The sequence below is a fragment of the Cyrtonyx montezumae genome, unplaced genomic scaffold (genome assembly GCF_038088225.1).
Source record: "Cyrtonyx montezumae isolate F1298 unplaced genomic scaffold, pur_monq_1.0 scaffold_8, whole genome shotgun sequence".
Lineage (NCBI taxonomy): Eukaryota > Metazoa > Chordata > Aves > Galliformes > Odontophoridae > Cyrtonyx > Cyrtonyx montezumae.
The window spans coordinates 3,247,642-3,274,619 of NW_027072089.1; the positions used below are offsets into that span (position 1 = coordinate 3,247,642).

Sequence of the window (26,978 nt, forward strand, 5' to 3'; positions counted from 1 at the left end):
AGAGATGCTTTTTAAGGCTGACTTAAAGTTATGAGGTCATTCATTCAATGTTTCCCAAGTAATGACTTCATTTACACAGCAGGGACTCCCCATGCAGCCATCGTAGAATAAGTTCAAGTCATAAATACTGGTCAGCAATTTCTTGACTACAACTTAAAGTGACTTTTTTAACAAGAAGAAAACGTAATGCAAGAGGATTGTCTCTAAACAGAATACAGGATTGGAAGAATTAATTGCTCCACCCTAGAACCAAGTGCTAGAATGTGTTCCCTTCAGCACTTCCCACACTGCAACGCAGCTATCAAAGATAAAGGCACCTGGTTCAACAGAACAACTTCAGCCTCTGTCCACCAGTCTTTGGTGGAAGTGCCAAGAAAGAAAAATGTCTGTGGTCACAGCTGAAGTAAAGATGGAGAGAACCCTAAAACTCAGAGATAAGGTATAGGGAACAAGTACCAGTCCTATACTCCACTCCTAAAATCTAAACCAACACGGCATTGAAGTCCTCGTGATGCTGGGACAGATGCCACGATACCTGGTCATACTGTCTCAACTGTCAGAACTCCATCCACCTAGAATTAAAAATAAGCTGAGAGCAAAGTTGTAGAAACCACAACTGAATGGAAAACAGAGCTAGTATTGCAAGAATCAATATTAACACAAATTGAAAACAACCTGCTGAAAATGAGACTGGCCAGCAATGATCATCAATACCCACGGGAAATAAAATACTCTATGTATTTGCATCTGTGTTTCATCTACAGAAAATCTACAGATATCTGATACGTCACATAAGCAGCAGAAAGGATTGCAGCAACATTTCCCAGGAGCTGAACACGTTTTAAAAGATAAAAGCACAGGGTTTCTGAGGTGTGGTCACTGTAGCCATTGAGACTGGACCACCATAGGTGTCCAGAACTTATTTGCTAATTGTATCATAAACAGGTCAGGCTTAAGTGAGTCTTAGAAAAACGAACAGTCCCCTGTTTGTTGCAGGGGAGTTGGACTAGAGGACCTAAAACACTTCCTTCCAACTCAAATGACCCTACGAGTCTATGACAAAATATTCCTCAACAGCCACCTTCCCTTCCAGCTGGACAGCGTTGCTCTGGAGAGCAGGAGGATTACGTCTATATATTCATGTCTGACTGCTGTACGTGTGTTGAAATTTGCATTAAGTACAAGAACGCCTTTGATCAAAACACCACATACATTTTACACATCAAGGGGCTCTACAGGAAAAGTGTAAGCTCCCCAAAGCAGCTGAAGGGATTTGGGGAGGGATTTGACAGAGAACAGAGTGATGACACTGCTGTCACCGTTTTTGCAAAATGCTGACTTGATCTGAATGACAACAAAGAATAGAACTGTGTAAGGGCACAATAAAAAATGGGCCTTTTCAGTGCCAGTTTGACTAACTGAAAATGGGAAGTGTCGCGGGTTGGCTCAGAACTGGAAAAGTTGGATGTTCACTGGGAAAGCCACTGAGAGTGCTCCTAGCTTTCTGGGAGTTGGAATGCTCGTCCTACCCTGGCTAAGTAAGCCAACGTGAGTTGAGGTCTTTCCCTTCTTTCCAGAAGGCAAAGCCAGCAGTGAGGACATTTGGATATTCTAGAAAGCTAAATGAACTTACTGAGCTCTTACTCCTACCTTGCCATTATGCTGAAAGGCCAGGTGGGGTGGCCCGTGTTGCCAACAGAAAACAAAGTGGCTTGTCTCCACAAACAAAGCACGCTGTGAGGCTTCCCTTGCTGACATGTCTGCTGTTAGACAGTTAGCACAGAACCACAGTGTTGTAGGGGTTGGAAGGGACCTCCAGAGATCACCCAGTCCAACCCCCTGCCAAAGCAGCTCCCTAGCCCAGGTTGCACAGGTAGGCGTCCAGGTGGGTCTTGAACATCTCCAGAGAAGGAGACTCCACCACCTCTCTGTGCAGCTGTGCCAGTGCTCCATCACTGCACTGTGAAGAAGTTCCCACACCCATTTGTGTGGAACTTCCTATGCTTCAGTTTGTGGCCAATTCCCCTTGTCCTATCACCACACACTGCTGAGAAGAGTCCAGCCTCACCCCTTTGCCTCCTGCTCCTTAGATATTTAGAGATGTGGATCAGATCCCCTCCGAGTCTTCTTTTCTACAAGAATGTTTTTTTTTTAATTATTTTTTTTATTTGTTTGCTTCCCATTGGGAAATCTAGGAGATTATTACTGTGCTTCTAATTAAGACATTAACATTTGCTTTAGAGGTTTTAGTTAATAACAGCAAGTCATCAAATGGGTCCCCCAGCCACTAATTAGTTTTTTTCCACAGAAAATTTTCCTGACTCTGCAGTTCTGCTGATTTCCCGTGGAACTTTCCTTAAGAATTTCTTCGAGGTTCTTTATTTATTTATTTTGCATTTTGTTGCCTTACGTTGTACAGATCTGTATGTTCAAACCATTGGGCTGCACGGACTGCTGTGCTCCTAATTCCAGTAATGCTCATCCTCCACCAGTGAGAAATGATTCAGCATAGGACCAGGATCCCTCAAGCTATTCCACACCGGTGGCACTACTTTTAAAAACGGAAAACCCCACATGAAGAAAGAATAAAATTGCAACAGATTGCAACTCCAGTAAGATGGGCATCCTTATTTCACCTATATCCACCCTATAAAACAGGTAACGACTCCCTGCTTTCCATTCAGCAGAGTATGCACCTGTGTAGACTCTCTGTGAACATAGATGAAGACTTCTTAATCTGTGCTTGATGCGAATGATTTTAAAAAGCATTTCTTCCTCTTGTGATGAAGAACGTTACTGTGTATTTTATGAAATATTTAACAGCTTGCCATTGTCTCCTTTTCTTTTTCCTAAATCCCCCTGCATTTCACTGTCACAGCTTGAAGCAGTCCTGCAGCACAGAGCTACCTGTCTCCTGTACGCCTGATCACTCCAGTTGCTGTAATGAATATTTACCATCCTGCAGAAAAGCCTGACTGCAGCTGTGCTCCCAAACACCGGAAAGAACTGGGTCTTTTTAAAGCTATTACTCCATCATTCAATAAAAGGAAAGACACAATACATGGTGCACTACAATGAAGCTTCCTACCTTTTTGTTTATACCAGTGCAGCACAGGTTTAATAACTGCTGCAAATTGAATGAGATAATGGTGTAGGCTAGATAAATAACATTAGTATTCGACAGAATGCCTTACCTCATCAATATTATTTGTTCAATAATGACTTAAAAAGGGATGGTCTCATTTCCATCTACCAGTTACCTCCATGGAGACAGAGCTGGCAAGAAAACTACTTTTCTGTAAGAAATTTCAAGAATGAAAAGAAAACAAGAATCTTGTAAGACCAGGCTGAGAGTCACATCTCATAAAAGGTTACCTCTGTAAACATTTGGGCCGATTACCCAGGCTTTCCAGGAGTCAGCTGAGAAAAATAGAATCAGAGAGCAATTCATTGTTTTCTTGGTAGATAGGATTGATGAAGTGCCCGTCTTTCTCAAAGGCAGTAAGTTTGAATGAGAAATTGGAGTTAAGAGGAGGAAAAACAGAGCAGAGATCTCAAACTGGTGATGCCTTATGGTCCATAGAGAAACAGTGAGTACCACTGTACTCATGACTCCTGACTTTTTGCTGAAGTTGTCAGTCTGGATAACTACGTAACCTGCCATCAGATACACACTTCAACACAGCTCCCCTCTGCCATTTGAGAGTTTCAATCATCAGCGTTTACAGAGCTTCCTCTACATTTGTCTAACAACTGCATTCTGTAACATGAGAAAGATTTTGGAGAGAGTGCTTTATCAAAGTAAGCATGCTGCTGAAGGCCTCTGTTTTCATAAGCTTTTTTTGCTGGTGAAAAAAGCAACAAGAAACCAGCACACACACACACAAAATCTCAGTAGCACTTGAAAACTCTTCAGGAATTGGCAGAAAACATCAATTTGATGTATTATTTCAGGCTTGCCTTCATCTCACTTAAACCAATGGGAAAACTCCCAAGGACTTCAGAGAGCATACTTCTTTGCCATGTGAAGAAGTGTAACTAATACAAGATTCAGCAGAAACAAAAGAATTAGGCCCTCTGTTCTAAAATTGCTCTGGCTTTACTCTGTCTGCTCTGTAAATCAGCCACAATATCACTTAGTAGTCTTCTTGTCTGTAAAACTGGGAGCACTGGTTCACTGACACTTCCCAGAGAATCTGCAGGAGATAAAGTTATAAGGCATTATAAAGTTTTAAGTAGATATTTATTAGAGCAAAAAGATTTTAAAAGGTATCTAAAACAAGAATATTTATTAAATCTGCGTATCAAAACACCAGGATGTAGCAGGTATGATAAAAGTAGGTATTGCTATTACTTTGTACAGAAGGATACAGTCCTGGAGAGGAGCTAAATGCTTTCAGGCCTGTTCACTCAGTGAATACATGAATTTGGGAACTCAAATACTGTCTCAGCTTTCCACAGTTCCTTCTTCACATCTTCCTCAGTTTGTTCAGAGGCTGGAGCACTTGGACATCTTTGGTTAAAGACTGAGACAAAGGAGAAACAATGAGTAATTGGGATCAAATGCTTGAAAAAGTCATTTAGTGTAATTCCCTATCACCGTATCATAAAAATTCACGTAGTTCCATTTTCTCTTTCTAGTATTACACCAGCCCTCCCTTCCCTTCATATTACATGGAAAATACACGCCTGCTTTTACTCGTGTATTTCCTTCCATTTTTTTCTTTCCCAGTCCTCAAGAGAATTCTATTTTTTCCTACGTGTTACTGTGAACATCCTCTTTATTGAAAGCCTCCCAACTTTCTGTCATCAGTAATTTTAATTAGCACATTTCTACCTTTTCTGGCAAGAGCATCAATAGTGATTCTCAGACCAATAATTATAAAATAACTGAAATCATTCTTCCTTCCTTCCTCCATTTCTGCACAGTGATCCAGCTTCAGTTGAAAGAGTAGAGCGTATTTGCTGTCTGATCTAGCCTACAAGTGCCAGGCAAAGGGCTCTCCCAGGAGCCTGACGGATTCATGCACAAACCTTCTGGGTTAAGGAAGAGATCTAGCTTCCCATTTCATTTTTTACTTTTTTTTTTTGCAAATATTCTAATAGCCCAGCTCTTCTGTAAAAGGTAGACAGCAATGCTGCACTTGAGTTTAAAACATAGTTTTTAGGACTTGCTTTTATATGGTGCTTGATGCACGTGTACCATGTTCAGAACTTACCTGATAGATCAGCTTGGGATATATTACAGAATCACAGAGGTAAGGACCTGGGATCTGCTCAAGCCAGGGCTGCCTGGGACAAGGAGAAATGCAAAAGCAGAACTCAAATACTACTAAAGGTAGGGGTTGTAATAATAGGGTCTTTTAAAATGACTGCTTCAGATTTTAGATGTTAAATACACTCAATGATCGACAAGCATGTGAACATGTAGTCATGCGTAAGTATTTTCATGAAAGAGAATATACCCAGTCTTGAAATAAGAGAACAATCAAGCCAACCAGTGCCACCATGGAAAAGCAGTCACCCCAGAACAAGCTTGTCTGAAGGTACTTTCACGTCTCCCTGCAGCTGGTATGCCCACTCACAGTCATAAAATCATTTAGATTGGAAAAGATCTTCAAGATCTTCATGCCCAACCATCAGTTAACACTACCGGGGAGGTTCAGGCTGGGTAGCAGGAAAAGGTCTTTCAACAAGAGGGTGATCAGACACTGGAACAGACTCCCCAGGGAAGTGGTCACAACACTGAGCTTGCTTGAGTTCAAGTAGCATCTGGACAATGCTCTCAGACATATGGTGTGATTTCTGGGTAGTCCTGGGCAGAGTCAGAGTTGGATTCGATGATCCATAGGTTCATAGGTTCATAAGGTTGGAAAGGACCTACAAGATCATCTAGTCCAACCATCCTCCTATCACTATCCCTACCCAACTACTAAATCAAATCCCTTAGCAAATGTGGGTCATGTGGGTCCCTTCCAACTCGGTTTATTCTATGATTATGTGATCCTTATGGGTCCCTTCCAAATTCGAATAGTCTATGATTCTACCAACTCCACCACTAAATCAGCGCCACATCCACTCACCCGTTCAATACCTCCAGGGACGGTGACTCCACCACTTCTCTGGGCAGCCTGTCCCAATCATAGAGTCATTACAGTTGGAAAAGACTTCTAAGTCCAAACATCAACTTGTGGCCACTATACCCACTAAACCAAGTGCCTCAGTGCCACATCTACACGTTTCTTGGACACCTCCAGGGTTGGCGACTCCACCACCGCCCGTTCCAATGCATTATCACTCTTCCAAAGATTTTTTTTCCTAACTACCAACCTGAACCTCCCCTGAGGCAACTTAAGGCCACTACATATGCCACTATCTTTTTTCAGGTGGTAAGAGATAGGACACGGGGAAACTGTGTCACGTAGCTCCCAGAAGTGTAGTAATGTATTGGAACAAGTGGTGGTGGAGTTACCAACCCTGGAGCTGCTCAAGAAATGTGTAGATGTAGCACTGAGGACCATGGTTAGTGGTCATGGTGGGGATGGGTCAGTGGGTGGACTGGATGATCTTTGCCAACCCTACTGATTGAAGGCTGCAATGTCCCTTCACATACACGTAAAGAGCAACGATATCTCATCTTCTCCAGCTCAAACAGCCCCAACTCCTCCAGCTGCTCCTCATACATATTGTTTCCACCCCCCCCACCAGTTCCGTCGCTATTCTCTCGCAGAAAGTCACACAGACCCCGCGAACGCGAGCTCGAGCGTGGAGATCTGCCCCCGAGACACCGAGAGGAGGGAGAGGGGTTAAAGTCGCCCTCCTTCCCGTGCTCGCCCCTCAGCCCCGAGCGATCGCTCCTCGGGGAAGGGGGCGAACACCGCGCAGAACCGGCTCCCCTCACAACACCGGGAGCGGCGGGGAACGGCTCCGCCACCTGAGGCGCCTGCGCGGGCGGGGCGGGAGCTCCCACCTCCTCGGTGCGAGGGGCGGCAGCCTGACCCCCTCCCCCCTCCCCCGCAGCCATGTTAGCGCGGGGAGCGAGGGAGGGAGAGGGCAGCGCGCATCCCATGGTGCAGCGCGCCGGGAGGGCGGGGGAGCGGCCTGGAGTGGCCGGGGCAGGGAGGGAAGGAAGGGAGCTGGGGGAGCCGTCGTCCGTGCTCATCTCCACCGCGCAGAGCCGCAGAGAAGCGGGGCGGGAAGCGGCGGGGATCGCCTCACGGCGCGGTGAGTGCGTGAGGAGGGGGCACTGAGCAGCGCGGTGAGGCGGCCCCGGCTTACATAACGGGGAGGGGGAGTCCCTGAGGGAGAGGGGGAGGAGGAGGAGGATTTGGGGGTGTGTGTGTGGGGGGGTTTCTTCCGCACCCCGCATCTCTTCGGGGCTATCGCCGTGTGAGCGGAGGCTGCGCAAGGATCCCCCCCGCTTCTCCATTGATGGTGGTGGTGGTGGTGGTGGTGAAAGGGAATGGGGAAAGCTGCGGGCATGCTGCATCCCTGCCGGGTTCCCCTCCCTGCCGCCGGATGTGGAACGGAGCGGGACGGTCCGTCAAGTAAACAAAGGGGAAAGGGAAGGGAGGAATGGGGGGGGGAGGTTTGCCCCCTCCTCCCCTCCTTCCTTCCCCCGCCGATGTGCGGCCGCCTCTCAGCTCCGTGTGAAGCAGTCGAAGCTTTTATCATTATAATAATTTTTTAACGCATAGTGGCAATCTGCGCACCCGTTCGCCTTCCAAACTTTCCTCCCGTTTTGGAGCGGGGCGGGCAGCGTCTGATTTTTATTGTTATTTTTATTTTTTATTTTCTAGCCGAGTCGCGGTCAGGCTCGATTGAAATGCTCTGAAGGCAGAGTTATCCCCGCAGGCCCTCGCTCCGCTGTTGGAGTCGGCCGTGTCGGCCCTCAGCTCCGTTCTGGATGCGAATAATAGCGGTGCCGTAGCGAACGTGTCGGGAGGAAAGTTCGCTCGGAAGGAGAAGCGCTCGGGGATTGCTGCTGGGGGAGGAGGGATGCGAACGTGTAAATGGAAAAGTCCCGCATTCCTCCCAGCTAATCTGCCGTTAGCATCTCTGCTTTTATTAAACCTGGGTAAGGTCAAGAGCGCAGCTGGGTGGGGGCCAGAAAATGTAGTTACGCGGCTATTCGGAACAGCTTGTTATCTTAGTGATGTTGCCCGAGTCCGAAATTCCCCCGCTTCCTTTCCCCACCCATCTCCTTTCGGACTCCCGCTGCAGTCAGGCTGTTACCACGTCCCTGTGTCGGAACACCTTTGCTCCTCCACTGTGGTTTGCAGGATGAGGGCCGCAGCCTTTGGATTTCTTGAGGTTTATAGCAGAGCTTCTGTAAAGTATGTGTATTTATGAAGTTTATATTATAATCCTGAGGTGCTCTTAAGAACAAAAAAAGAAAAGGGAGGAGGCACTTCTCAGAGAGAAAATGTTTCACAGCCGCTAGAGGACTGTACCCTCTTGTAGCTTTTTTCAGTGGCCAGAAATCTGTCCTCTGTACTGTTACGTTTTAAATCCACTTTTTGTTGGTCGATGTTGAGCTCAGGTTGATGCTGGTGTTGGTTGACCTTTTGCTTTTTTAATTACAAAGGGTAAAACTTAACACCCCAAAGGAAGATGGGACTGTACTTATTTGGCAGAAGCTCTAAGCTTTATTCAGCCTTAGGTATTAATAAAACTGCAAGGCATGTGTGGTTGACATAGCAATCAACTGGTAGCGTCGGTACTGGAGCACTTCACCCAGAAATGAATGTTCTCAGAATAGCTCTCTCTTCTATCTTGAGGGTGTGATTTGCTGAAAGAGCTTTAAAAAAAACAAACGTAATTTCTAGAGATCTGATGCGATGATGAAACTGTGCTTCAAAGTGGTTGCACGTTGTTGAAAGGATTTCTTAAATGTAATGGTTTACCACATTATGACTAATACTTGAAAGGGGGAAACCTTGGTTTTGTAAATTCCACCAAGCTAGTGTGTATCTGGGGGGGATTAGGCAAAGAGAGCAGCAGTGGTTCTCTTTGAAGATGAAGTATTAAACCAAGTAGGTTTGATGGTTTTGTGGATTATTTTCTATTTGTAACTGCCTGTTGTTGTTTTGTTCAGCATTTTCTCTTTCTCACAATCGCTGCGGTGTGCAGTAATCTTGGAATCGTGGTCTCCCCAAGGTTGGAAAAGACCTCCAAGATCATCCAGTCCAACCATCCACCTATTGCTGGTATTTCCCACTGATAATAGCAGTGTCCTCATTCCAGGCAGCTGTCAATGAAAATGCAGTTGTAACCTCCATCAGATGCGATTCCCAGATGCTGTTTTCCCTCTCATCTCGTGCTCGTGTGATCCTGACCTTCCAGGAGCCGCTGCTTTGGATGCAGCAACTTAATTTCTTACAAAGGTTTTAACTATAGGTCAGTATTTAAACTGCAACAAGCAAATTCTTCCTGCATCGTTGCTCTCTTGTATGGAGGGCCAGCAGAAACTATTTGAGTCTCACAGTTTTTGTGTGGTTGATGTTTAGGAAGTTCCGATGTCCCGCGTGCTATACCACAGGATTCACACAACTGGTTTCTTGGCTGTTAGGAGGACGTGAAGTTGAAGTTCAGCAGAAAATGACAGCGATCTGATTTTAAGCAGGCTTTTTAGTGTAGGAGAAGACCTTTTGCAGAAATAACCCAGTAAGTGTTTGTAATAGCTCTTGTTTTTCATGTTGGGCTCTCCATATTCAGACTGTGGTTGATGGGTGTTCAGGAAGAGCAGCTGAAGGAAGTGGTTAATTGGGCTCTGAACCTCAGGTTTTGTGCTGTGGGCTTAATTTTTTTGTTCTCCTTTCCCTTGCAAGTTTGTGTTCTTTCCGCCGTGGAAGCTTGCCAAGTTAGTTTGCTCTTTGCTGAGCATTTAGTGTTCCTAACTGGGAAGTGTCTTGCTACCAGGGTACCTTTTGAGTGATATGCCTTCAGGAGAGGAATGTGGTTTTGTCTTTAAAAAAATACAAGTCAAGCAGCTTGGTTTGGCTTTCTCCACTTGTATGAAAGCAGACCTGAGAGAAAGTTTGAATTACCCTGTGGGGTTGTGCTTCAAGCTGTTTGAACTGCTAATGCTTGCAGGGTGTGTTCTGAAAGCTCTATCCTGCAGCACTGGGAACCTTTTGTATGGAAGAAATGTTGTCAGAGCTTTACTGGAGATGGGATGAGACTGAAACCTGGTGCTCTTTGGCTCTGATAGTACTTGGAATAAAGGTGCACATCACTGGTGTTGAGAAGGTTTTGTAGATTAGGAAGAAAGTGGAGATGGTTTCTGGAATCTGGCTTGCAATGCTTGGTAGCAATTTCCTTCAAGTAAAGATCGGAATGGAAGAGGTAAATAATGTAAGGTGAAGGCCACAGGCTTTGTGAGAGGATGTTGTTCTCTTATATCAACCTTTAGTGTGAGTCCTAAGTTCTAGTCAGATATGGAGCAGTCCACAGCTGAACTGTTAAATTCTGCATTGGATTCTCTTTGTTCCCTATGCCTTAAAGGTTTGTTTCCCCTCTAATGCTATTCATTGTTCTTCTGTTCCTTTTCTTTTGTGTTTGATACAGAAAGAGCACGCACCAGAAGTTCAAGTAGTGTTCTGTAGATTCCCACTTACTCAAGTATTGCTTCTTTATTTTTGCTGGAAAGGGGAACTGAGTAGCTCCAAGTCGGTTCTGTTTTGCTGCAGGGTTCCAGCTTCGTACGGTGTAAGAAGGGTCAGTGTAGAGCTTAGTCCTTGAGCTGAATCTTGGCTCCTTCCTCCATTGGAACTGCAATTCAACTCATTTCGAGACCCTGGGCTAATTTCCTTCCTTCTCATTGCAAGCACATTAAACAAACGGTGTGTGCTGGTTGTCCTGGAGACAGCGGTAGGAGATTGCACACTCTTCACTGCTGCCATTCCACGCTGATGAAACAAACTTAAAGACATTTGGACAGTGTATGTGAGCATCCTCACTGTGTGTGAGCCCTTCTCATTGCTGCCACCGATGGCAGTGATCTGAGCGATGGAGCCGAAGCTGTTGAGTGCAGTGAGGTCAGAGGGCTGAACCGGCTGCTCCTGCTTCCTGCTGCCTGCTTGGGTTTCTTTTCATTGTTTGCCTTCGCATGAAAATGTGCAATTCCTGCTTTTGTTTTAATCTGTTCTGGGGGAGGGGAGAGGGGAGCGCACCATTCCAAGCTATTAAATGTCTTCGGAAGGCAGAGATCGTTTTTCTTTGAGTCCTGTTAAAGTTCCTGGGAAGGATTAGAACCAGCAGATGTTTGTTTTGTTTGTTTTTTTCCTTTTCTTTTTTGAATATAGGAAGGAGGAGCTCCTGCTCTTTCCTGTTTCCTCGCTGCTAGAATAGCAAATAATTGGATTGCAAGGGAGTAGCAGAGGGCTAATTTAGTAGAAGCTCCGAATGAGCTAACTTGGTATTTTTTCTTAACGTTTGAATGCACCTCTTTATCTGTGGACAGAGCTTTTTCCCTTACCTTTTCTTAATGCTTTAAGTGCTATCTAAGATGCAGGTGCTATGGTTCATCTGCATTTAGTACTTTATTTCTTACATATGCTTTAAGTGGGTTGAGGATTCCCACTAACAGAAGAAGGAAGCACTGATGGTACCAATAACAGACTTCCTACACAGCCCGGTGATTGAGTTATGCCCAGCAGTGGGGGTTGTTGTCAGTCAGTGCCAGTTTGGAGCCATGGCTTTTAGGATCAGTGCAGATGCTGAGACAGGCATGTTCACAGTACTCTGTGGCAATGGGATCCAGAAATTCCATGTGCAACTATAAAGGGTAACTTTTACTGGTTTTAAGGAAGCTTTAACAATTATTTTTTTGTGACATGTAGCATTCAAGAGTACAATCTGCTGCCACTGTTAGATTTTTACAGATACTTGTTCTTTGTGTCATTCTTTCGATAAAGCAGTTGTAAATTCTCTGTCCTTTGTGTCTTTCTTCAGGATAATGGAATTGTTGCTGCCTACCTTTTTCTCAAGTAAAGGTTAGTGGATGAAGGAGAGAAATTCAGTTAGTGTTAAGAGGAGTACAGCTCTCTTTTATTTCCGTTTTACAAACCAGGCTGTTTCCCAACCTTTATTTCTTCTATTTCTAGATGCTTTTCTTTAGGCAGAAATTCCTTTTGCATGTGGCCAGATTCTCTTGTGATTCATTTATGCCTTTTTCCCTTTATTTTAACTTCTTCACAGTGAGGGTGATGGAGCACTGGCACAGGCTGCCCAGAGAGCTGGTGGAGTCTCCTTCTCTGGTGGTGTTTAAGACTCACCTGGATGCCTGCCTGTGCAGCCTGGGCTAGGGAGCTGCTTTGGCAGGGGGAGTTGGACTCGATGATCTCTAGAGGTCTCTTCCAACCCCTACAGTGTTGTGATTCCCTTGGATTTTAGCTGTCTCCTTCATCCTGTTTCCTTTTCTTCCTTGGTGCTCTTTGTAGTGGAAGCTGTTTCAAGGTGAGGGTATTTCTTCATGACAGATCTGACAGCTGAGGCAGTGCCATACAAAAGAGACATATGCTGCAGGTACCTTCATAGTTGCTCGAACTTACTATTGTTGAAGAGTTAACTGTAATGCTTTCATTTTGTGTTAGTCCCTATCTCCCTTTCTTCAGACCTCCCCCAGCTGGTTCCAGAGCTTGACTGAGGCATTGTTGTACTTCTGTTGCGAGTTCTGATACTGCAGCTTTTGCAAACCACTGATGGGAAGAGATAGCAAACAGAAAAACCCCCACTAGGGCTGGAAGTCAGGAGGCAAGAATCTTATTTCTGTCTCTTCTGTGGCTTATATATATTTTTTTTCTATCTGATATTGGTCATGCTGATTTCATTTCTTTGCTGTTGTTTATTCCCCTTTAAAAATGTCTTTGTCTCCCAGTGTATAAACACATGGCAGTTCTGAAGTGCCTTCTGTAAGAGAAGTGTGAAGTACCACTCACAGGGAAAAGCAGAAACCATGGGATTGGGTAAAAGCTGTTCCTTTAAGGTTCTGCTCTAAGGAACCTTGACTGGCTATCTCAATTCATTCACATTTGTCAGTGTACTTGTGAACCTTTCACAGTGCTCAGCTTAGAGCTGCATTTGCATTTACTGAATAAAATGCACTCACGTTTAATTTAGGGAGTAGGAACAAAAGCAGCTGCAGGTTGGAGGGTTTTAATTTCTACATTCTGTATTTATAGGGTGTGTATTGTTCAGGTTCAAAAAAGTGATGAAATTAAGCAGGTTTCTGTCACTAGTCTTCATCTGGGAAACTTTTGCACGCTGCTGACATGTGAGTTTCTGTTGCTGGCGGTGAAGTTTTTGCAGATGTTACAAACCAATTTCTTTTCTGCCGTTGACAGCGCAGTTACAGCACTGCTGCTGATTAATGGAGAAGCAATTTTGAACTTTATCAGTTCTCATTTTCTCTTTCAGGCTTATGCCCTGTGTCCCAGAGGTTTCTAGATCTTGGTTGGTGGATTAAACATCTTGTTTTAGTTTCCAAAAATCAGAAAGCAGTTTCTCTGCACTTTTCTTTGGTGCATCTTATCTCTGCAAGCTCCTCTTCCTGCTAAGTTTAGTGCATTTTCAATGTTGTTTGCTCAGATGTGTGCTTCAGAGATGCTTTTCAAGGTCTACAAAAGCTGAGTAAGCTTCGATGTGCGTGGTGTTGGTTGCTTATGGCTCGCTGTGTGGTTAACCTTGTGATGCTGCAAAGAAATCTCTCTCTTCTGTGGTCTACAGGGGGAAAATACTGTTGAGGTCATCAAGTCCAACCATCAACCCATCAGCACCTTGCTGAGTACTGCTAGGATTCAGTCAGGACTGCATTCAGTTGTGGCATTGTCCATCCAAGTGTTTTTTTTCTCTTTGGGATGTGTGCAGGAGCTGATCAGAGGTATAAAACTTAGGAGGACTGAACAAATGAAGGTGCTGAGTTTTTGTCTCTGTGTAGGCTTATTCATGTGTGTTAGGCTGCTTGTGAGGAGGGAGAAGATAAGGGCTGGTGAGGGCTTAAGCAAGAGATGGCTTACTTAAATAGGAGGGCTTGAAGTATTGTGTTACTTCTAATGTGAGGAGTAATTCAACATTAAAATAGATTGGGAGGGGTTCTTGTAACTCAGTCTCTAAGAGAAAGTTAGCACCTACAATCTGACAGGTAACTGTTTGTCCCTATCCCAGTGCTGACAGAGTCACTGAATGGCCTCGTGAGTTGTATCCACTGAATTTGGTGATGATAATAGATAAAGAATGAGGCTTTTTGGATTTACACCAGTGTCACTCAGCAGCTCCCTGAGCTCCTCTGAGCAAGTCTTCCCCTGATAGTTTGCAGTCCTCATGTAAATGTGTTGCAGGCAAAGCATCTCATGTTTTGTTTGTGGAATGTTGCTGTAGTTACATCTGAAAAGCTCGGGAAGATCCTTGCCATGAAGCTGTAGTGCTCTCTTGTAGATACAGATGTTATCTGAACATGGCTAGAGAACCTGACCCAAAAACTGCTTACTGATACTGCAACAATTAGTTTTGTTGCCTTTTGGTTGTGCCTTTATAAATTTCATTAAATAATACGTGCCAGGCCACTAAACTGTGTGAACAGGTCAGTAAAACAGCCTTAAGCAGTGACTTTCCTCTGTTTAATGAGTATATTTCATTGCATATTGATGAAATGAGTCTCTGCATTTCAGAAGAGTAGCCTAGAACTTCTGGTGAATGTGTGATTTGTGTCTGTTCTGCTCTTCAGTGCCTGGCTTGCGTTTGGATGTTGCCAGTAGGTTTCCTCCTAATTGTAGCTTACAGAGGTTTGTTTTAAAGCAAGTCAAAATATTTCTCAGCGTTTTGTCATGCAAGAAAGGAGCAAGTAACTGCAGAGATTGGGAGAGAGAATTAAGTAATCTTGGTGAAAAGGTGCACGGGGACAAATTAGGAGGTGGTCTGCATGCCTGCCTGAACTCAGCACAGCCTCTGCTGGACGCTGGCATTATGGCACGTCCTGCCTTTGAGATGTTCCTTTTGAAAATAAACTCACGCACTAAATGACTTTTTCAGCCCCAGGTTAAAATTCTGGCAGGAAGTTATGTGAATTATTGTTGAGAGTCTTCATCAGTGGTAATCCATCATTCATTTCAGATTTATGCAGGCTTCTTGCTAAGTGTTGTGTTTGTGCATTGTATGGTTTGGGGCTAAAAAAGAGGATCCCTTACAAGCAGTTCAGTAGTGTGTTTTGTAGTGCTTATGTACATAAGTTTTGTTGGATATATGAATCAGGCAGTAGTGTATCACCAAAAAAAAGCCATTTCCAGAATTGAAGAGAATTCATTTTGTTTTGCATATATGCTTTTTGGTGTAGATTATGGAACTGATGTTGGTGAGAGAAGTGAAGGAGGAAGCATGTGGCACTGGTTTCTGCTGTGGGAATATTCTGACTCTTAATGCTTTGTGCATATTCACTTGAGTTAATTACTCATATTTCTCAGGTTACAGAAGGAAACAAAAATAACGCAGTCAGTGCCTCTGTAAACTCAGCTGAAGAGTGGTGCAGGATTGAAGCACTGTATCTACCTACCTCCATCTGCTCCCCAGCGTTTGTCATTGTTCATGTTTGTAAGAAGCTGAGTGTTGGTTTTCTGCATTTCATTACCTGAAGTTTGTTTGCGTGAAAGAAATCCACTTGGTTTATTAAGGAGGTTAGATGTCCTCTGAAGGAAAAGGTGTACAGCGTGGGAGAGCAGTCCCCCAATGGGGATTTAAAGGGAAGCTGAGTTGTGTCTTAGGCTACCAAACCTTCCCTTATTCAGCCTTAGGGAGAGGGGAAGAGTTGGTTTGTGTAATGGCGGAGCTGCTTGGCTCGTGCTTTCAACGGCTCCAGCTGTGCGCCTTGCTTTCAGTGAAAAGGGAGAGGTAATTTGTAGGACAGGAGTGTATATCAGCAGCTTCATTTTACAGCAGTTGGCTTTTTCTTCCCTTAAAGAAAGCAAAATGCTTCAATTGCTTCACAATGTAAGGGAAAATATTGATCACGGGAGCTTCTGTCCCTAGGAAACAATTTCTGTAGTTATTCAATGTATTCAGATACAGGGTTTTTTTGAAGGTAAATGGGAATTGCATTGAAGTTCTCTTTTCCAAATCTCAATTACTTCTGTTGAAGGAGGCATTGCACGGCAGTGTTTCCATGGGGGAATGGGAACCTTGGTCACTCCACAGCAAGCAAAAAGTCACAGAGTGGAAGCATGGGAAGGTGGAGACTGCTGAAAGTCGAGAAAATAAATGTGCATAGAGTACATTGGCTTTAATACCTTGCTGTTTAAGCTGATAAAGGCAAAATGAGGCAAGACCTTGTGGCTTACAGTGTTGAGGTCGGTTGTGGAAAGTCACGGTGAAAGCAGTGAGTGGTAACCAAACATCTGAAGCACAGGCAGCACAAAAAGGAGGAAGGGAGGGGGACTGTGGAGACTATGTGCGTATGACATTAGTGCTTAGTGCATACTTGTCACCTGAAACACAGTACCTTCTTGGACTGAGCTTGCTTTACAGAAGTTCTAAGTGTTGTTATGGTTGGAATGTTGGAGTTAGGTTTGAGTTACTGTTTTTGTCTTATAGCTGATCTTAATTTGTGGTGGTTTTTAGGAACAAGAGACAATAGTAAATTTGGACTCCTTCATTTTGTAGCAGTTTTAATGTGATGCAGATGTGAGATTGTACTGAGGTTTGCCCTTCTTCCCCCATTTATTGGTTAGAAATCTGGTTTTATGTTTTTCTGCAGAACTGGTGGTGGTTAGCTGAGTGGCTGCGTGGCCGTGCCTTGTGCTGATGTGCTAAGCATGTGCATTTGGGTCCACTGTGGCTGTTTCATATTCTGTTTTAAGGATGAGGTTCTTCTGGTGTCCACGTCATTGAGCAATGTTAAGGATAAACTAGAAGATCTCTAACTGAAGAGAGGGGCTGGCAGTCAAAAACCGGTTGCAGACAGCGTACTTGGAGGTTTAGATCTCCAGGTGAGATTCTCTTATCTTTTAATTAAGGAAGTATGTAGAATTAGGAGTGATTTAAAAGAGGAAAATAAGACAACCATAGATAAAAGTGACTTTAAAAAAGAAAAAGGCAAGATAAGACAGATAACACCAGAGGAAATGGAGCACTTTCAGCTAGTTGGAAAAAGTGTAATGAGTAATTCCCACCAGAAAAAAGGTGCATTAAAGTTAACATTTAAATACTGCCAGTTTATTGAAAATCTTTCCTTTTTGGAAGAAAAAAGGTAAAGAAATGTCAAAAGCTGTGGGAAAAGTTCTCTTTTCAAAAGCACAGGAAAAATGAACATGCTGTATTTTGGTCAAAACAAACCACTTTGTAAGATGTATTTTCTGACGAGTTGAAATAAATGCATGCTATTTTGATCTGAACCACTTTGTATGCTGAATCTTACTACGACCAGTTTAGAGTTTCTCAGTGCTTATCTCGTTCATAATGAGACTAATTGATGTGTTTTTCAGTAGGGTTGCAACTGGTCAAAGCTGAATTCAGCACAGAAGACTTGTCACCTCCTGTGTCCCAGAGTAAACCAGCAAGCTGTAGCGACCCACGGGGACAAATCCTGGGGTGTACGCTTGGGAATTGCTCTCAGTGTAAGAGAGATGAAATAATCCTGTGTTGGGATCATCTCTGACTACCACACACCTTGCAGTTAATGGTAAAGCAGAGGGCTTTGTATCTGTTCTGGGGATGCTGTGCAACATCAAATCACAGTACAGTGTTTGTACGCCGTGTTTTACACACACGGATGGTTATATGGAAAATCAGTACGATAACTAGTGGAAAATCTGTTAGGCTCCTAAGTGTTTGTATTATTGATGTCTAAGCAATTAAAAGAATATTTCTCTAGTGTTTGTTTGGTGCATTTTTGTTATGCCTGAGGAACTCCCACAGCCCTGACATGCTGTTCCCAGAGTGGAGGAAGGTGATTACTGACAGCCTTGGAAGCTAAAAGTAGCTTTCGCCATATCAGAGAAAGTGTTTCTTTAAATAAATCAATAACTGCGTGGATTTCTCAATCTGATAAACAGTCTCTTGAGGAATTGCCCTTTTCATAAAGGATGTAAAAACTTGCCATGATGTCATTGCCATTGTGTTAATGGCTGTTGTTCTCACACGCTGTCCCAGATAACAGCTAATTCCCCACCAGCTCTGGGGAAAGCTGTCATTTGCTGCTGGGGCTGATGGAGATGATAGGTCAGCTGGCTGCTGGGGCCCTCTTACTGGGTCAGGATGGCTTTTACAAATGTGACGAGGTCATAGATGAGAAACAGAGGAAATCTGAGATGTATTCAGTGTACTTTGCACTTCTGCACGTGGTCATTATGATGTCATATGCATACACTGATCTGGCTGTATTCCTCATTCCCCCAGGGCAGTTGCTTGGTTAATTTTTAATGTGGGCACAGCAGCTTTGTAATGAAAGGTTTAAAATTCAGCCTGAGTTCTGCAAAGCAATGTGTGTGTGCTGCTGGTGCATGAACAGTGCGAGGAGAAGGCAGGATGCATTGTGTCCCATTACTTTATGTACATCAACATTTTTGTCTCTGTTCACGTAGAAATTGCAAGTGTTTCAATTTTCTATTCACTGCAGCATAGTTTAATACTTAAAATGGGGTTTGTTCTGGTTGTTGTTTTATTTTAACCTGGACAAAAACTACTTGGCACGGTTCCTCTTAGTATTACTGTTTTTTTGGCATTACTTTACCTCGTCAAATTCAGTTCTGTTGTGGAAATCTTCCAGTGGCCTTTGTGTGTGGGAGAAGCAGCTAACACAAATAAAGGCTCAGAAACGGTTCTTGAAAATGGGATTTCTCTCTGCTCAATTCTGCCTTCATTCCTGGAGTGTATGTTCAAAGGCAAAAAAAGCCTAAAAAGTTTTTTTTTTTCTCTTTTGCTAGTTTACTCAACTCTGTCCTTTCAATTTGGTCAGTGCCTTTAAGGAAAAAACAAATTCAGAGCTCTTTTTGGACAGTCTTACATGTGTATTCTGAGCTATATCTGTATGAATGTTACCCTGGCTTGAATGTCCTGTGATGAACATACCCTGAGGAAATAAATGCTTTTCACTAGTTCCCTCCATACACACTTGTTGTTTTTTTTTTTTTTGATCTGTTTTCCTTAGGAAAGGAAAGCACTTTTTAATTCTAGATCTGGCAACTGCTCATGTTTTGGACCACTCATCAGGATTTTCAGTGTTCTCTGAGCTGCTATTGCCGTTAAATGGAAGCTGTATTAAAAGTTCCTTTCAGAATCCTTTCAAAATAGCAAAACCATAAAAGTGAAACTCTTTAATTCACACTTGTGAGACCTACAAAACAGATCATAGAATCACAAGGTTGGAAGGGACCTACAAGATCATCTAGTCCAACCATCCACAAGCTACTGAACTGTATCTTGTAGCTCCTCATCCGGACACCTCTTGACCACTGTCAGGGACAGTGACTCCACCACCTCCCTGGGCAGGCCATCCTAGTGCCTGACCACTCTAAGAGAAAAAGCTTTTCCTTATGTCCAGTCTGCACCTGCTCTGATATGACTTGTGGCCATTTCCTCAGGTAGTGTTTGTTTCCTGGGAGAAGAGGCCAATCCCCTCCTCATCACAGCCTCCCTTCAGGAAGTTGCAGAGTGCAATGAGGTCTCCCCTGAGCCTCTTCTGGACTAAACAATCCCAGCTCCCTCAGCTGCTCCTTGTAAGACTTGTGCTCCAGACCCCTCACCAGTTCTGTTGCCCTTCTCTGGACACATTCTAGGGCCTCAATGTCTTTCTTGCAGTCGGGCCCAAAACTGAACACAGTACTTGAGGTGTGGCCTCACCAGTGCTGAGTACAGTAAGATGATTACCTCCCTGCTCCTGCTGACCTCACTGTTTCTGATGCAGGCCAGGATGCTGTTGACCCACTTGGCTGCCTGGGCACGCTTATGGTTCATGTTCAGCCAACCATCAACCAACACCTCCAGGTCCCTTTCCTCCTCATGATCATCTGGCCGCTCATCCTCAAGTCTGTAGTGCTGCATGGGGTTCTTGTGGCCAAAATGAAGGACCTGCCACTTGGCCTTGTTGGACCTCATCCCAGTTATCTCAGCCTAGTGATCCAGCTTATCTAGATCCCTCTGAAGGGCTTCCCTACCCTCAGGCAGATTGACACCACCTCCCAACTTGGCGTCATCTGCAAACTTACTGAGGGTACACTCAATCCCCTCATCTAGGTCATCAGTAAAAATATTAACCAAGATGGGCCTCAGTACCGACCCCTGGGGGACACTGCTTGTAATGGGGTGCCAGCTGGACTTAACTACGTTAGCCACTACCCGTTGTAATGGCAACTTGCTTTGGGGTGTCTGTTTTCAGTTCATATGTAAGCCCTCTGGCTTCTGCTGCTGCTTTTCTGTGGTCTTTCAGCTGATAGACCTATGAAGTGGGGTATCTGTTGCCATGCATTCCATTGGAAGATTGTTCATATAACAGATATCGGTTATCTGTGTTTTATTTATGTTGGATATTTGATTATTTTCATGTTAAGAGAATAACCTTATCCCTTCTAAATGTTTATTTCAGATTTCATGTTTCATCTTACATCAAGCACCTGCTGCTGAGAGCTGGAAAGTCTACTTAAGGTAGGTAAAGTAGCCAGTATTTTCCCTTCCTTACAAGGTTCTTAGTAAAATGATCTATACTGATTATTTATTTAATAATTTTGTGCACAAGAGGAACTTAAAGATGTTTTCTCACCTACCAAAATTACACAGCTGGCAACTTGCTGACCAGACTGACATCCTGGCTCTGGAGGGAAATGTCAGTGGTTGTCTGTCTTCATGTTCTTCTTGTACGTGCAGTTTGCCTTAGGCAAAGCTCACACTGTAGGGGGGCCTGACCTTAACCTTAAGCTGCAAGCAGGAGCAGAGAAGTTGGCTAACTGTAGCATTCTCTGTACTACAGGACTCTAATTTTGGTTGTTTTGTGATTCCTTATGACTTCTGTCTCCCAAAAGGAATAGTTATAATTGCAAACTTGAAATTCATTAATCAGTGTGTTTGGAGTTTCTCTGATGTTTGCTTCTGTTGCTGCTGACATGTATTGGTGTTTGGAGTGCACTTGTGTGGCTAGAAGAACTGGAAGGATCCATTTTTATTTTGTTGTTCTGATTTTGCTGCTTGTTTCTCTCACACTGTCAGTGGTTGCTGGTTTGTGAGCACATATTACATGGTATTTTTCTCTGTGGCTTTGTCTTTAACACATAACAAAAGCAATCTCTCACCTCTTCAATGGTAATTCTGCGTGTAGCTTGCTGATGTAAAGGACCTTACTTAAAACTTTTATATTGCCTGCTTTAGGTTCATATTCTCCTTGCTTAGGTCATAAAACAGTTGGTAACAGCAGATGTGGCTGCTTGTGTTGTGCAAGGGCTAGATCCCAAGTGGGTGGGATTTCAGCCTGTTAGTTGCAGTTCAGCTTTGATGCATTGCTTCTCACAAATGAAAAGCTTGATGGGGTCTCTCCATATTTTCACCTTCAGGAAACGACCAAGAGTCACTTAATGTCTCCTGGCTGCTTACATTTATAGGGCTAGATGTCTTTTTTGCCTAATTTCTTATTCCATGTGTGGTCTTTACCATAAAATTGAAAATGTAAGAATTACTTCTCCTTTCTGATTAGTTTCTTCCCTTTTTCTGGTTTGAGGTGCTGTTGGCTGTTGGTATATACTGAACAAGCAGTAGATGGAAATCCCTGGGGAACATAGAACTCTCATCACTCCAAGGAGTGAATTGAATGCCTTAAAAAGTGGTTGTCTTTGGTTCTGTCGACTGAACTGGAAGAATCTGAAGTACTTTTGTTTGAACAAAAAGCATAATTACTGGTATTTTTATCAATTAAGAGCAAGATTTGTTGCCTTGTGTGTTACATTCAATTACATATCAGAGGTGGTATTTCAGCTTTTTTAAACGAGGAATGTTGGTAACATGGGAAACCAACGAAACAAAGGGGAGGGGGAAGAAAGCAGGGCATCCCCTCTACAGTTCCTATAAGTGAAACCCGTGGTTTCACATTTTCTACACTTCCTCATTTGGTTTGACCTTTTAAAAGGAACAGCTACTAGTGGTGATGTCATAGGCAAAAAGCACACTTGTATGTTTTGTGAACTGAGTTTGTTTGGTGTTTGGAGAACATAGTTTGTAGAAGAGTGAAGTGACTCATATCCTGGTAAAGCCATGACAACGAAGTATGGATAGGTTTGTTAGGTAAATAACATGCAGGACCTTCCTAGATAAGATGTTATAGAAAAGCAGCCCTGTGAATAACAAGGTTTTGAAATAAAAGGGCGAGTAAGAAGCAGCAGCAAACCACATTAAATGCAAATTGCAAGAACTTCCTATTTGTCAGGTTAATACTGAAGCATGTGGATTATTTTTTGGCTGGGGATTTGTTAGGAGGAAAAGATTAGCTCTGCTTACTCTCTGATTGATATTATGTATGCAAATACCAGAATGGCAGTTCCAGTGGAAGTGGAAAAAAATATGTACTGAGTCTCTTGCTGTGTTAAGAGACCATTATTGTAAATTATATATTCAAATAGCCAGAATTTAAGCTCTTATGTGTACCATGATGGTCTTTTCATTACACAGTCACGTGTTTTGTTCCACAAAAGCAGTACCTCATTGGGTACCAAAAATATTTCTCTATTTGCTATGCTCTTCAAGCCCTCCTGTGACAGAGTGGATTTTTCCTGTTGAGTTTGCAGCAGTAGTGTCTGCTTTACCCTTTTGTCTTATATTAATATTTGTATCTGTAGTGGATGAACCACAGAACTTAGGATCAAATGATTACATCTCAGATCCCTACTCACACATGCCATTTTCTTGTTGCTGTAGCACTTAAAAATTTTCATTCAAAGCAGATATCTCACTGATCTGAATAGCACCTGAAAGTACTTGGCAGTTCTGTACTTAACCCCCAGGGTATCAAGGCATGTGTCCATGAAAGAGAAACAAATGGTGATTGTGCAGAGCTTTACTAAATGACTCCTTAACATCATCCAGCAATTCTGAATGCATGGATGACACTAATTGCTTCAGCTCATAAAGTATTCTTTGTCTTCTCCCTGATGCTGAATATTTACTCTGATTATTAACAAATGCAGAATGTGTGTATCAATAAGGAGAGACTATGAGCAACCACTGAGCTTTATGACTGTGACTGACTCCTGGGGCAAGTCTTTACACACTAAATAGGTGCAGGGCTTCTGTGGGTAATGCTATGGGGCACATGTTACGTGTGTAAAGAGGGACATCATGGGCAGTAGGTGGTGCTAGCACTTCCACCCACAAAGCATTATCCAAAAAACTCTCCTAATTATATCCTTACTGGTGACATCGAATGCTTTGTGACATCCTGGCTTTAATTGGCATTAAATCAGTATCTGATGAGCAGCCTTGTTGTAGTGAGCATGTTACTCACTCAAAAGCAGTGTCAGATCAATAAATTAGGATTATTTCTTACAGTAGAAGCATTTCCCTCATCACATTTTTAAAGATCCATTTTTATTTTGGTTGTTTTGCTTCAGATCTTGTTATAATTCATAGAAGGCTGTTCCATTCTTGATGTATTTCAAAAGATTTCAGCATTCAGTTAAGAACAGTTATTCCTCACAGTTCTGAGTTTTATTCCTAAAAGTCAAGCTAATTAACCTATAGTGCTTCAGGCCAATAGCACTGATGTGCTTACAGCTCCTCCTGGCTTCTGGAAGTGGGATTTTGCTGGATTTGTGTCTGGTTTATTCTTTTGGACTTCCAGGGCATTGGAGATTTATTTTTCCACCAAGCTTATGGTAAACTTCAAACTCTTCCAGGCAGGCTGAGTTCACAAGTGTGAGCAAGTTCATGGGTGGTTCAGTGCAGAACACACTCTTCTCTCTGGCTGGGTTCCTGCTGTGCTCTATCTGTATTGGCAGATGTCACCACAGCATTCATTATGCACGGTTTTAAAAGCAATGAACTTGAATTAAACAAACACAGTCCGTGCCATGTGATGCTTAATGCTTTCCTGAACTCTCTGTCCTGGCCTTTGCTCAGGATAGCTGTTGTTCATGAGGTTGACCCCAGAGCAGTTGTTTCTTCACACAGAAGTAAGTGGGCTGGGAGGAAATAAATTTAAGTGCTTTCTCCTTAGTTGTCTCATCCCTCAGAGGAGTTTAACACAGCCTGTCTGGACTGTCTGGGAATGTGTAACCGAGGCAGAAGGAAGCAGGGGTTTGTATCTTCCTTCTGGAGGTGCCAGAAGGTCTTCTGTACACCAAATAACAAATTATTTACTGCTAGCCTTTCTGGTAAATGTAAGCAGGGAAGTACAAAGCAGAAAATAATGCTTGCAAGTCTGTAAATCCTATTCCTTTGCAGTACAACTTGGATGGATCTATAGGACTGTATCCTGACAATGCCAAGGATAACCTTGTAATGCTGCCATTGAAATTTCCAGGCTGCTTACATTTGAGAATTGCAGATTTCTGAATTGCTGATTTGGTTAAACATCCATTCCAACTTAGAAATACTGAGACCTTCTCAGATAGAAGACTATTCTTCATGTCTAGGGGCAACTAATTTTCTCATAATCCCAGCCCTGCAAGTATATACCTGTTCAAATCACCACATTGACCTGCTCGAATCAGGAAGAGCATCCCAAGTGCAGCCTGCCTACACATGTTTTCCAGAGTGATGACAGTGGAGCTTAGCTGTGACTTGTACTTGTAATAACGTGGGTTGCATCCACCCTCATTGTTTTAAAAGACAAATTAATTCTAGTTCTTTATGTTTGTTTTGCTCCACCGCTCCTCTGTATTTTTTGCTCCTCTAAAAATAGACATACTGTTCTTGCAGATGCTGTTAGATTTGCAGTCGGGTTTGCTGTAGCTCTGTCTCTGTGAGAGCACTTCACTTACCTAACAAGTAATGTATAACTGTCCTTGGCTATCTTTTGCTTAGTGGTTTAGAACCTGTAGTGCCTGTTACTTGCTGCTGGAAGCGTGCAAGGCTCTGTAACATTGGTCAAGGAGAGCTTCTGATAGTCTGATTCATTCCCTCAGACCATTCTTATATGAAGAAAAGATGGTTATTCACTTCTGCTGCTAATTGGTGTGCTTTAACCTTCCAGAATATCTGGATTAGTAGTAGATCGACTCAGAATCGGCCTTTGAGTGCGTGTTGGTGTGTGTTAACTGGATTCTTGTAAGCAGAATGCTTGAAGAGGGTTTCAGCACAGCATCAGAAGGACCGAAATTCAAACCAGACTGTACTCTTTCCAAGGCTTGAAAATTCCTGGTTTTACCTGTAAACATTCCTGATATCTTTTCTGATGTTTTTTGTTACTGGAATCAGCAAAATAAGTTCTTCAGAATCTTGTGTTTTGTAATTCTTCCTCATGCATTGTCATTCTTCAGCTTCAAGCTGATCTCAGATGAAATGCTTTGAGTTTGCTTGTGTAAAGGTTGTAAAAGCAAAGAGACCATCACAAAGAAGGAGGTGTTACAAAAGAAGGAAAATGAGTGCTCACTTGTCTCCAGAGATCCAGATTTGCAGAGAAGGAGCTCCACAAAGGAGGGATCTCCAACAAGAGATCCTTCCTCAGGGGCAGTCAGCCCTTAAATGAGGTCTCAGAGGAGTGCAGCCTGGCTCCAACTCTTCTGGTCACACAGGTAAATCACCTTCACTCTGTGCTCCCAGGGCTGATCAGATCTTTCCTTCAGGTGTTCATTCAGTAGTTCAGGCCGTGACTCAGCAGTTCCCATACAGCTTGCTAAGCTTATAGCTGAGCAGAACATAGTTAGAAAAAGCTTTCTTCTGCTTACCGTGCTTGTGTTGCCAACTACTTCCATTTAAAATGTTGCAACCACACATTGGAGTTTTGGGGCTAATTTGGAGCAGAAGCATTGTCCACAATGCTATGGAAATGGTGCCATGTTTTCATGTGCTTGAATTAATTTCATAAAATCCATTTACAGTAGCAGAAATTGCTTTTCATTATTGTGTGCTAGTCACACATACTGCTGTCTCATGTATAGAATAGGTGGGTGTCAGAAGTCACGTGGGTTCCTTAATATCCTTCTCCCTAAACTTGCTTCTATGACAAGATGTAGAGCAGACAACTCAGATTCCCTAGGTAAGATTCTGAATAAATGCAGCTTGGGCATCGTTTCTTTATGAAGGAGTATGAGAGGGCATGAGAGGGCAAATAACAGTCCATAACTCTGCCTGTAAATGACTGCATTAAACTGGATACCCCCATGGTGAAGAGCACTCTAAAAGGGCTCACCTAACAGAACTTAGGCTCAGTAGGTGTGCCATGCACCACTAAAGTGGTGCTCTTCAGTGTGTGTGAAGCTGTACTGTAACAGCTCACAGCTGCACTGTGAAAGGTGCAATCTTTAAATCGCTAACTGAGGTCTCTATTTAAAATAAAAAGGTCATTTCTTATTTTAGTACAATAATATTAGTCATGTGGAAAGGAAAAGGGCACTTATAAAGTCATGGTTGTCAGCAGGACTCCCAAGTTTGGTGTTCAGATTATATTTGTTTATTGTAAGCAGGTGCTAGTGTCATCGTTTCCTTCTTTCAGGATCAGGCTGGCTGGTTTAACTTTCAGGATAGGATGATAAAAGCCTGGCAGTATCTCAGTAGGTGTCAAGATCCAAAGAAATTAGGACAGCTGTGGTCATGGAGTTGTTTCCTTTCATCTTATTCTCTTATTATTAAATGATCTCTGCAAGATGAATGTCTGGAAGCAATGGTGGGCTTTTCCTAGTAATATTAACACTTCGTATATTTTGACTTTCTTCTGTTTCTAGAAGTCTCCTGATGTTGTTTTGTCAATAGTGGCATTGCTGGGAGTCTGAATGGTATTGTATCATAGTTATTTTAAGCAGAACAATTCAAGTTGTACTCATCTGTCTTTAATGTATGCTGACTCTTATAAATCA

The 26,978-nt window shown here is 43.1% G+C and overlaps 1 protein-coding gene across 1 annotated transcript in view; it reads left to right on the forward strand.

Moving 5' to 3' along the window:
• Positions 1 to 7,150: 7,150 nt before the first annotated feature.
• PTK2 (protein tyrosine kinase 2) overlaps positions 7,151 to 26,978 on the forward strand; it is a 183,092-nt gene continuing 163,264 nt past the window's right edge. The window contains exons 1-2 of the mRNA XM_065753630.1: positions 7,151 to 7,224; positions 20,570 to 20,628. The gene's annotated coding sequence lies outside the window, so the exon portion shown is untranslated. The remainder of the gene's footprint in view (positions 7,225 to 20,569; positions 20,629 to 26,978) is intronic.